The following is a 12,523-nucleotide window of genomic DNA, read 5'->3' as shown; positions in this document are numbered from 1 at the left end:
TTCTGCATAACCTGTTTTCTTTTCCGTTGGCAGTTCACCTCTTTGGTGAGCATCTCGTGCCTCTTGGTTCCTTAGCAACACTTCTTATGTTATGCTATTGTTCTCATATACTGTTTGCACATCATTCCAAAAGGTTGTTGTCATGCTGGATATTGCCAACTTCAAGCTTGCCTTTCGACTTAGAGCATTTGCCATGATGTTGCTCTTCCCAGGTTTATACAAAATCTCGCAATCAAACTCGGCCAAAGTATTGGCACACCGCCTTTATTTTCCTCTTAGGTCGAGCTGTGACAAGAAGTGTTTCATTGCCACATTATCCGTGTAAATTTTGAAGTGTCTCCCAAGGTAGTATCGCCACTCCTTAAACACCTTGACCATCGCAAATAATTCCTTCTCGTGGGCAAGCCACTTTCGCTGAGCTTTGTCCAGATTTTTCGAGAAGAATGCCACTTGATGGTTGTCTTGCTTCGAGCCTTGTCCAACTTCTTCAAGAAGAATGCCACTTGATGGTTGTCCTACTTCAAAATTGCGCCCAATGCAGTTTGAAGTGTCTATTTCTACCTCAAAGTCCTTACCAAAGTCTAATGCCAACACGGGAGTCTTCCTCAACTTCCTTTTGAGGTGGACAAATACCACTTTGCATTCTGCTGTCCATACTATTTTCCCTTTTCCCATTTGGTCTGTTAAGGGTAAGGCTACTCTCGAATAGTGTTTGATAAACTTTCGGTAGTAGTTGCATAGCCCCAAGAACACCCTCAACTCGTGCACATTCAGTGGTCACTCCCATTCCTAGATCGCTTGAACCTTCTTAGGGTCCACCTTGAGCCTGTCCTTGCCTACCACATGCCTAAGAAATTTTACCTTTTGTTTGAGTAAAGTCACATTTGCTCTCTTTAGCATACAACTTGTGTTCCCTTAGTTTCTCAAACACCTTTGTTAAGTGTTTGGCTACTCCTCTAGTGTCTCGCTATAGATCAAGATGTCATCGATATAAACAACCACGAAGTGATCCAGATAGAGTACAAAAATGTGGTTCATTAACGCCGAAAATATTGCAGGCGTATTGCACAACCCAAAGGGCATCACCAAAAACTCAAAGCTCCCATACCTTGTTCAATAGGTTGTCTTCTCGACATCTTCCCTTGTTACCCGGATTTGGCAGTATTCTGACTTTAGGTCAATCCTTGAGAAGTATTTTGCCTTTCCCAACCTATCGAATAGGTCCTCAATCCTTGGTAAAAAATACTTATTCTTCTTTATATACTTGTTGAACAAGTAGTAGTATATAGACATATGCATAGAGCCATCTTTCTTTTTCATAAATAGCACCGGTGCACCATACAACGACTTGCTCAACCTAACATACCATTTTTCCACTAACTCCTTAAGTTGGCATTTGAGCTCCTTGAGTTCCTTTTCGTTCAACCGATAAGGGGGACCCTCGACCAACTCGATTTTATGTTCTATCGGTTGTGCAGGTAGTAACTCCACCGGTAACTCCTCCAACATGGTATCTCGAAATTGGTTCAACACTTACTAGATCATTAAAGGTATTTCTTCTGTTCCTGTCTTTTTGTCTCTCCTCACTGAAAGTAAGCACAAAAATGAAATGTTGCCGACGCATTGCATAGCCCAAAGGGCATCACTAAAAACTCAAAGCTCCCATACTTTGTTTGATAGGTTCTCTTCTCGACATCTTCCTCTGTTATCTGGATTTGGTAATATCCTGACTTTAGATCAATCCTCGAAAAGTATTTTGCCTTTCTCAACCTATTGAATAGGTCCTCAATCCTTGGTAAAGGGTATTTATTTTTCTTTGTATACTTGTTGAGCAACCGGTAGTCTATGCATATGTGCATAGATCCATCTTTCTTTATCACAAATAACACCGGTGCCATATATGGCAACTTGCTCAACCTAACATACTTTTTATCCACAAACTCTTTTAGTTGGCGTTTGAGTTCCTCAAGTTCCTTTTTGTTTAAATGATAAGGGGGACGAACCACTGCCTTAGCACCCTCTACTAGCTCGATTTTATGTTCTATCGGTCGTTCAGGGGGTAATCCCGCCAGTAGCTCCTCTGGTATGATATTTTGAAATTGGTTCAACACCTGTTGGATCATTAAAGGTACTTCTTCTGTTCCCGTCTTTTGCTCACTCCTCGCTAAGAGTAAGCACAAAAATGCTACATTGGTTCTTTTAGTGAATTGTCCTCTCGTGGACACCAGGTTCAAGCAAGAGTCTTTGGCCTTACATTGCCTTACTTTTAGATCCTGGGCCTCCACCTTGGATCGTTCTCCCTAAGCATTCGCCAGTAGCACAAAGTTCCTACCTTGTCTATGTAGAGCTACCACAAACTAATTGAACCAATCCATCCCAAGGATTATGTCAAATCCTACCATGTTCAACACGTTGAAATCCATGTCTACTTTCCAAGTCTCTACTTTGACTCTTGCTTGTCAAAGTACCTCATTGGTGCTTTAGCTACCCTGAACAAACTCTATAGTCCTTGGTTCGCCCAGCCGCTACACCGTTAGTCTAGCTTGCCGAACTATGTTTGCAGCTACAAAATTATCTGAAACACCTATGTTAATAAGGATCTTAACAAATCTACCTTTGAGCTTTCCTCAAAGGGCTAGTAGATATTGTGAATAACTCTCTACCAAAGTTGCTCATATAATGAGTAACTTTAAGTTAAGGACTGAATCACGTACCTTAGTTTGGTTTTCACTCAATTTAATGGCTATATTGGCTCTGGCCTTCTTCATGTAAGGACATTCTCTCAAAAAGTGTCTTGCTTCACCATAGTTGAAGCATACATTGTTTCCCACGCTATTAGCTGACTTGACCTTTTTATCCGTGGGTTTGTCTCTTTTTACTTGACTCCCCCACGTACTTGCTCACTAGCCACCGGATCTGCCTTTCCAAAACCCCAAGGACTCATTCTTAGAGAAATTCTTCTTGAATCTCCCTTTTCCATATATCCCCCTTGGTTTGGCCCCTTTGCTAAACATGAATCCCAACCCCGTTGTGTTCCTCTTTTGTAGGTTATCATTGAAATGCACCTTAATAGTTGCATCTAATGCTTCCTTGTAGTTGGTCGGGTTCCAACTCATCACCTTGCCTTAAGCCTAGGTCTGGAAGCTTAATATGAAGGCATGGAACGTATCCATATCACACGTGTCCATAACAAATATCCTCTTTGCCATAAACGCATTCACATACTCTTGAATGGTTCCAGTCAACTTCAGCTTACTCAACTCATCCCTTAAGTGCACAGTAGCATTCAGAGGAACGTAGGTTACACGGATCCTCGCCTTCATCATTTCCCAAGTGGCCACCAGTCCATTGTTGGCCTTTGTTGTTCTCCATCAAGACTTAGCATTATCTACCAAGTATGGTTTTGCACATGGGATCTTCTCCGAGCTCGGGAACCACAATGCTCATAAATAATCCTTCATATCATAAAACCAATCCTCCACCACCTTATAGTCATTCACTCCCTTGAAGACCGGTGGGGGCTTTGGTTTGTACTTAGGAACTGCTTGAGGGATTGATTCCATTTTGGTTTGTTTGACTTTGTTCAATGCTGCCTCAGTCCCTACTGAAGGTCCACACCTTCTACACTACTAGCATCTGCAATCTTTCACTTTTTCTTCCGCTTCTCAGCACGCTTTAACTTGTGTACAAGAGTCTCTAGCAGGGCATTGGTCTATGCTAATTGTTCTTTTAGAACATCCAATTGGGCCTTGGATGACCAAACCTCACCACCAGACTTTTGTTTGGAAGTTTCCTTATTGAAGTGCTCCTCATGCAAGGATTCATCATCCCTAGCCTTTTCTTCGACTGAAAGTTTCAGCTCTAGAGGAGGTTTCATCTCTGCCTTGGTTTTTTTATGCCTTACCTTTGCCATCTCCCAGCAATCTACCTCTATCCTTCGCTAGAACTGAGGAAAAAACTCCAATACCAAATTGTTAGCCATAAATTTTTCCTTTCTAATTTGCTAGCGTACCTTGTCTATTCAACCACTACAGCCTTAGCCTTAATTAAATTCCCTTGCCAAGGTTTCCATCTATTGTACCAACTCTTACTTGGTCCTACTTAGTCTCAACAACTCACTACATAAGCAATGAAGTGTTATCCATCCATCCACGAATTCCCAAATTCTCTTCCAATCCCCTTCCCCGGGTTAAACTAGCTTTAAAGTTCAGTTACACTCCCCGTAGGCAAGCACACCAAGCCTCTAGATTCCTAACATCCCTTGGTACAACAAGACTTGATCATAGAACCCTTGAAATCCTAAACCTTGGGTGCAACACTTGCTTCGGGACACTGGGGGGAAACACCATGGCATAATGGCTCGGTATAAGTACCCCTACTCCCCCACTTCCATCTTGAAAGATAGGCCCAAGCCCCTAGGAAGGGCGAGGACCAATGAGTTGCAAAGTACTCAAGTGGGCCACCACTCCACATAAGTCGGGAGCACCACAGTCGATTTCCCTTCTGGGAGTGGGAGATGCTCTTGAGCACTTCCTTGGGTGGCCCCTCTGGCACCATCTGAATCTATGCTCACTCCCACCCAAGGCCCCTCAACCCTAGTCTCAACCTCAAGTAAGTTTGGAAGCACTATTGGAGAGTTCCTTCAAGACTGGTTCCTAAACCTCACTATCCCTACTATACTTTTGGAACCCTTTGCAGCCCCCCCCCCCCCCCCTCCCCTGGGAGACACATGCTTTGGGCTTTCACCCTACGACTTGTATTAGTATTCAGACTTGGTCTCGGACTCGGTCTCAGACTCGATTTTGGACTCGACCTTGGACTCGGTCTCAGATACAATCTCGGACTCAATATCAGACTTGACCTCAGACTCTGTCTTGGACTCGATCTCGAACTAGTTCTCAGATCTTGGACTTAGTCTCGAACTTGGTCTCGGACTCGGTCTCAAATTTGGTCTTGAAGTCGATCTTGGACTCAATCTCCGACTTGGTCTCGAACTCGATCTCAGACTCGGTTTCATCTTATGAACTCTTTATCATTTTGGTCATGCTTTCAGGGATCTTTTAGCCTTTAACACCTCGGGGAGTTTGTTCCTTACAGTTGGGCCAAAGAAAAAGGAATAAGGATTGAGTTGCTGACATATATAGGATTTAGTGAAAAGATTGATTAAGACTTTCTAAGATTAAAAGGGAAATCTAAGGAAGTTGATTGGAGTAGACCATACACAATCATTAGACATGTGTTCAAGAACACTCTTACTTTTTAAAACTGTGTTAAATTGATTGATTGGGCATTTACTTGCTTTCTTTTGCATATGCTTAAGAGTTTTGGCCTTGGTCTTCATGTATACACAATTTACAATTTGCCATATCAAGACTTGCATCTATATATATGATTTTGACAATCCCTAATTGAAGTATGAGAAGGCACCTTGAGAAGCATATATCAAAGATCTTGGGTTCACATATTTGGGATGAATGGAATATAGACTATGCATACTAGCATATTCTATAGTATATATAGAAGTATATTTCTAGGGTTTCCAATAGTTGAAGGGAGGTTGCCAAATATATACTAGCATATCCTATAGTATATATATTTCTAGGGTTTCTCATACTCTAGGCAAAATCAAATGCTCTCAAGGCTTCATCATAATATGAGGTTAATATATCTAGTGTAAGTTCTTAAATTTATATTTCCCAAGAGGTCACCCAACCCAATAATATTTTAACCCAAAGGCACTTAACCCAAAGTGTCTCAAAAGGTCATTTGAGTCAGTCAATTATCACAACACAAAGATTGTTTGAGGGATTTATATAAGTAAGAAAGAAATATAATAGGAAGTAGTAGAAAGATAAAAGTGATAGAAACAAAGATAGAAGTTGAGGGATGAAATAAAACAAAAATGAGATCAATGTTATTGTTGTCTGTGTTTAAAAGTAAGGGCAAGGATGTGGTTATGGCCATGATATTTAATATTGGGTGTATTATAAGATTAGTCACACATATTAGTATTGTTGGTGTTTCCTAGATTGACATCCTCCATTTCTTAAATCAACAATATTATGTTGGTGTTGCTACAGTGGAAAGTTTTGACACAAAGGTTCTTCTAAGAAATAAAGAGTTACGTGAATAGTGGAAGGTTCTTGCACAAATATATCAATAACTTTTCCATCCTTCTTTTAAGAGGTTCACTCAATATTAGTTTATTCATTGTTCACTTTCCAAACTCATTTTTTTTATAATAAATGTCCTCTATTATCCTTTTTTATGTTGGTTAATATGGATTCAAATTTATCATCTATTACTCAGCATATTGCAACACATTTTTGTTTATATTTGCATTGTTCACTAAAGTTAATTTTCATTTTCTATAGCAATGGCTATACAAATGTGTGTGCATGGGATGAGGTAAACCTAACTATGTGTGTGGGTGATCTCAAGTTCAAGCTTCAATTATTGCAGGTGGTTGCAAAATTAAGTTTTTGATCTCATATTGGGTATGAATTGGTTGTAGAGCAATTAGAATTTTCCCTTGTATTAGGCTTCACTACTGAGCTTAAGCTATCTTAACTTATGGAAGCACCCCCAGCTTCAAACTAAAGGAAAGGGAGTATTTTATAATTGAAAATAATAATAATAATAATTATAATATAATGTTGAATCCATTTTACTTTACATTGGTGCCAACTCATTTATATTATTATTGGGTAATTAATATTTCAGTTTAACAATTGATATAAATTTTGCATTATTTATGTTTCAAGGATTAGTAACTGAACTAAATAGAAAAAATTTGAAATTTTATTTATAAATAATAAGACTTTAATATAAGTAATGATTATAGTACTATAATCTAAATTTACAAAATATTAGATATATTTTTTATTTCCTAAATATTAAAAATTTACAAGTTTTAAAGTAATTAAAATTAAAATATTTTTATAAAAATATATTTATAATTTTTATCATATCAAGTTGATATAATTAGAAAATATCAACTAAAGTTTTGATTATATGCCCTGTTAGGTAAAGCCCATTCTTTATTTTTATGTTTATGAGTTTCAAAAATTGCATATCCAAATATATAATATTCTATTATTTGAGCTTCCTCATAATCATTATTACTATGTTGAATATAAGCAGAAAATTCTCTTGATTTTCCTATAAATAGTCCATCTTTAAATATAAATTGGCACCAAAATTGAGTTCTTGGAAAGGGCCACCAATTTGTTTCAAATGAAAATGAAAACTTTTGTCTATTTTTCAAAGTAATTGGACCTATTTTATGTTTTGATTCACAACTTCCATCAATAGAAAAGCCTGTTCTGTTAATAATAAAAAGTTCAATAGATAAACAATATAAAGTTAATGAAAATAAAGTTATATAAAAAATATTTAACTGAAATGTAAAATACATCATTAAAAGAGTTAATCAAAATATAAGTAGCAAAATCTATAAGTAAAATTTATCACTTATGCCTCTCTAGAAAACATTAATGTTTCTTATAATTTATAAGAATATATTTTCTTATTATATGTAAATAGTAATATATAGTTTTTTTTTTAAAAAAAAGAGTATGGTTAAATATAAACTCTTTTTTATATGTTTGATTGTTACTTTGAAAGATATAACTTTACTTTCCTATTTTTATATTTTTTAGCACTCTAGAGAATACACTTTTGTTCTGATGCTTGAGCTAATTTAAGAGTCTCAATAAAATAATATAAATCAATAGTATTCCTATTTCAGTCTCTCTCCACGTATGTGGCAATGATGTGGGACCACTTACATGGTATTTGTATCTTTCCACTTTCATCATATTATGTTTCTTATGGGTGTCCTCCAAACAACACTCTGTGGTGGGCTTCTGCCCATATTTAATGAAGAGTAGCTGCTTAGATTGAGATAATTTTTCTCAATCAAGACTAAAGGAGTAGATTTCTCAAGGTTTATGCATGGCTACAAAGCAGGGTTCAAGCTTGGAGGGAGGAGTTGGGATTCAACAAGGTGTACACAGCTCTGGCTTTTGCTGCTTTAGAAGATGGGCAAGCCAAGAAAACCCATAGATATAAACAAGATTGCTCTCTGAATTGCTTAAAAATGTGATGCTTGAAGAGAATTCTCACCAACACCCTATAAAAATTGTTTAGAAATCTTTCGATCCTCTTCCAGTTTGAAACAATTAAGAGTTGCAAGAAAATGGTTTAATAAGGAATCTTCTTCAACTATCTTCTGAATGGATGCATTACCTTCTGAAGTGTTGCACTATCTCCACCAAGAAAAAGAACAAGAAAGAATGGGAATTTGCCAATCAAACAAGTGCTAGTTAAAAAATGAGAAAAACCATAGTTGAATGAATGTAGATGGGATTGGAAAGATACAAATGCCATGTGAGTGTTGCCATGTCATTGCCACATAGGTGGAGAGAGAATGAAATAGGATGGAATTTTTTTGGAGTCTTATCTATATAATGCATTAGGAAATATATTACAATATACTGCACATAGAGAGAGAGAGAGTAATAGACTTTGTAATTGGACATTCATTTAAACCCTACTAATTTATTGTCATTTTTCTTATACTTACATAAAGGTGCACTTTCAAAAGAGAGAGAGATGAGACTTTTTAATTGGACTTGTTCTCCTATACATGACATCGGAATAATCAAGCCTAACTCCAAGCTATATATACTTGTTTTTGCATTAGTCTAATATCTCTTGAGCATTCATTTACACCCTACTCATTTATTGTTGTTGCTCTAATATTTACATAAAGGCAAACATATTCAATAGTCAGCATTGCAACACCTTCACTTAACTATCATTTATTGACCTGCTCACAATCCCCTTTATAGTAGCATGAGAATCCATTATCATTGTATTCTTCTTGTCCTCAAAATAAAATTCTTAGAATATAAAAAATTTGATCTTACATGTCTAGTACTCCAAGCAACACAGATTTTTTTGTTTTGTTTTGTACACTTTTTCTTTTTCCACTAGGCTTTTAACTTTTTATGGTTTCTTAAATCATCCTTATATATTTGGTCTTAATTTAGAATAAGACATGCTTAAAATACTTTGTTGTGTGTTGTGTTGTTGTGCAGCAATACTTGGTTTTCTTAAATATATAATATATAGTTTGTTATGATTTTTCCAATATGTCTTTTATCCAAATATGATCTATAAATGTTGGGCCTTTTATTATTTGTTTATAACCTTTTATTTATGAGGTCTTTATATATAGTATATGTTAACATTAGGCTAATCTCAGTGGCCACATCAGCATCAGGAATGGAATGAGAGGGATGGAGAGAGAAGGAGGAAAGAGTACAGAGAAAATAACAACTTGCTCTAAACTTGTGTCGTCCTTGTTTATAACCAGCTTGAAAACTCTAGTCCTCTCGAGTTGCTACTTACCCACCAAGGTCTTGGAGTTTTTTGTTTGTCACTTGGTATCCATGTTGTCATCCAAGCCTTCCCAGCATATCTTGTGACAACAGAGAGTCCAGTTACATAGCCTCCACTCCTACACTTCAATGACCCTTTTTGGCCACAATAGAACCTATCTCTCCTCATTCACTAGCTGATTCCAAATTTGAATTAAAGACAGCTCCTCATAGTGGTACTTGAGGTTGGGCACATGGAAAACATCATGGAGCCTTGTTCCAGTTGGAGCTCAAGACAATAAACTAACTCATTAATTGCCTCAACCACTTGGAATGGACCAAAGAATTGAGGTTGAAATTTCAAACAGCCCTTGGCTCTCCTCCCTAATGTATATCTCTTGGGTTTGAACTTTACATAGACATAATCCCCAATTAAGAATAGTTTGGATGAGTGATGCTAATCATAGAAGAATTGCATAGACACCCGAGCAGATTCCAGCCTTTGTTTTGCTAGTTGCCAGATTTCCTATACTCCCCACAAATGCTCCTTGACATCCAAAGGTAGTGAGCCATCCACTACCATACCTAGCAGAGAGACTTGCCAACCATATAATGCTTGAAACAGAGAGGGATGTGTGTTGTGCAGAATTATAAGTGAATTCTATTTCACCTAATGTCTAGAGTGTAGCCCTTGAGGAAGGTTTTCATTATCTAGTTTGTCCTTTCGGTCTATCCATCTATTTGGGGATGATATGTAGTGTAACTAAGTTTTGTTCCTAGTAGCTAGAACAAGGATCTCCAGAAATGACTCATGATCCCATAGTACCAGGCAATTCCCAACTAGAATAGCTCAACCATCTTCTTTACATTTGTTGTGGTTGCCAAAGGAATAAAGTGGCTGATCTTTGTCAAGTGGTCTACTACTACCATAATAGCATCCAAACCAGCCACCTTAGGCAAGCCCAAGACAATCCCATTGATATTAATGCAAAAGGTTGCTAAAGCCGTTGTTAATAGCTCAAGCACCCTAGAGAAGGAACCATCTCAGTCTTGATTTGCTGGCAAATCAAACACTCCCTCACCCAACATTTTACCTCCCACTGCATTCCCTTCCAGTAAAAGTGAGATATGATGGCAGCTAGAGTTCTCTAGATGGCCCGCCAATATACCTGAGTGACACTTCACAAAATCTCCTCTCTAAGATCTGGATTGTTGCTTATCACTAGTTTACCTTTTTATAAGCAACTAAATTTTTCATTCTACTTTAGTCATTTAACCACACCTTCGACCACTTGGAGGAATCTCATTCACAACCTCCATAAGTCTTATTCTGAACTTGGGGTTTGCTAGCCCCAAGAATGGCATCCATGCCACTCAACCTTTGTAATTGGTCCAAGTGCTCCATGTGTTCGATTCTATGACTGACATCTAAAAGTACCACCGACATATCAGCCCATTACACTAAGGCCATGCCCATTCACCTTTGTCACCACCTACATCACAGTCCCATCTCTCAAAGACTAGGCCATCTGTCCATGAGTGATCATCCTCAATCCACTCCTTAGCATCCTTAGGATGCCTATAAATATGGGGAATAATCATCCCCAATATCCCTTTTTCAGTCCCTACCAAGTCCTTTTTTGTCCATGGTTGTGTTCATCAACATTGCCACTAAATCAAAGCCTATAAGCCCAACCACTAAGTCCCACTATCCTTTAAAACTTCCTCACCATGTGATCGTATCCTTGGTCACTACATTAAAGGACTACTTCTCTTCCTTTCCACAGTCCGGGACTTTGGGATAACATTTCGAAACACCGTGGCCCTAAATAAGCCTTATGGGTACTCTCCCACCTTCTGCCTTTAAGTGCTCTAGCCATGGGGCTAGAACGAGGTTTCATTGAGCCACACCATATATCCAAGTAAGTAGTGCTACACTTAGATTAGGAGCATCAACTATTCGATCTCCTGGAGGAGCTAAAGTCGGCTCTTGTACACTTCATCAAACTACCCTGCTTGTCTGTTTGTATTCACTCTAGCTTTAGACTCTTCAGTAGATATATCATCACCCAACACGTGGGCATAGCCTTCTTGGGTCACACTGGCCTTTCCTGGCCAAACTGGTTCTATTGGGGTCCAACCTGTAAGCCACCAATTTTTCCTTTCCAATTTGCCAGCTTACCTTGTCTATCCGACCAACACCGCCTTGGCTTTAGCTAAGTTCCCTCGCCAAGGTTCCCGCCTATGGTACCAGCTCCTACTTGGTCCTACTTGGTTTCAGCTACTCACTGCACGAGCAACGGAGCGTTAGCCATCCATCCACGGATTCCCAAATCTCTCCCAATCCCCCTCCCCGGGTTAGACTGGACTTAAGGTTCAGTTACACTCCCCGCAGGCACAAGCAGCCAAGCACACCAAGCCTCCAAGTTCCTAACACCCCTTGGTACCACAAGACTTGATCATGGGACCCTCTAAATCGCAAGTCTTGGGTGCAACACATGCTTCGGGATATCGGGGCGAAACACCGTGGCCTAACAGCCCAGTATGGGTACCCCACTTCCATCCCGAAGGGAAGGTCCAAGCCCCTAGGAAGGGCGAGGACCAATGAGCCACAAGGTACTCAAGTGGGGCACCACTCCACATGAGTCGGGAGCACCACAGTCGATTTCCCTTTCTGGAGTGGGAGCTGCTCTTGAGCACTTCTTTGGGTGGCCCCTCTAGCACCACCCGAGTCCATGCTCACTCCCACCCAAGGCCCCTCGGCCCTAGTCTCAACCTCAAGTCAGTTTAGAAGCACCACTGGAGAGTTCCTTCAAGACTGGTTCCTAGACCTCCTTATCCCTACTATATTTTTGGAACCCCCTGCAGCCCCCCCCCTGGGAGACGCACGCTTTGGGCTTTCACCCCTTGACCTGTATTAGTACTCGGACTCAGTCTCGGACTTGATCTCGGACTCGATCTCGGACCCGACTTTGAACTCGGTCTCGGACTCGATCTCGGACTCGATCTCGGACTCAATTTCGGACCCGATCTTGGACTCGACTTCGGACTCAACCTCGGACTCGGTCTCGGACCCGATCTCGGACTTGGTCTCGAACCCGATCTCGGATCTCGGACTCTGTCTCGAACTCGGTCTT

The sequence above is a fragment of the Selaginella moellendorffii genome, unplaced genomic scaffold (genome assembly GCF_000143415.4).
Source record: "Selaginella moellendorffii unplaced genomic scaffold, v1.0 SELMOscaffold_65, whole genome shotgun sequence".
Lineage (NCBI taxonomy): Eukaryota > Viridiplantae > Streptophyta > Lycopodiopsida > Selaginellales > Selaginellaceae > Selaginella > Selaginella moellendorffii.
This window is presented reverse-complemented; position numbering follows the sequence as displayed.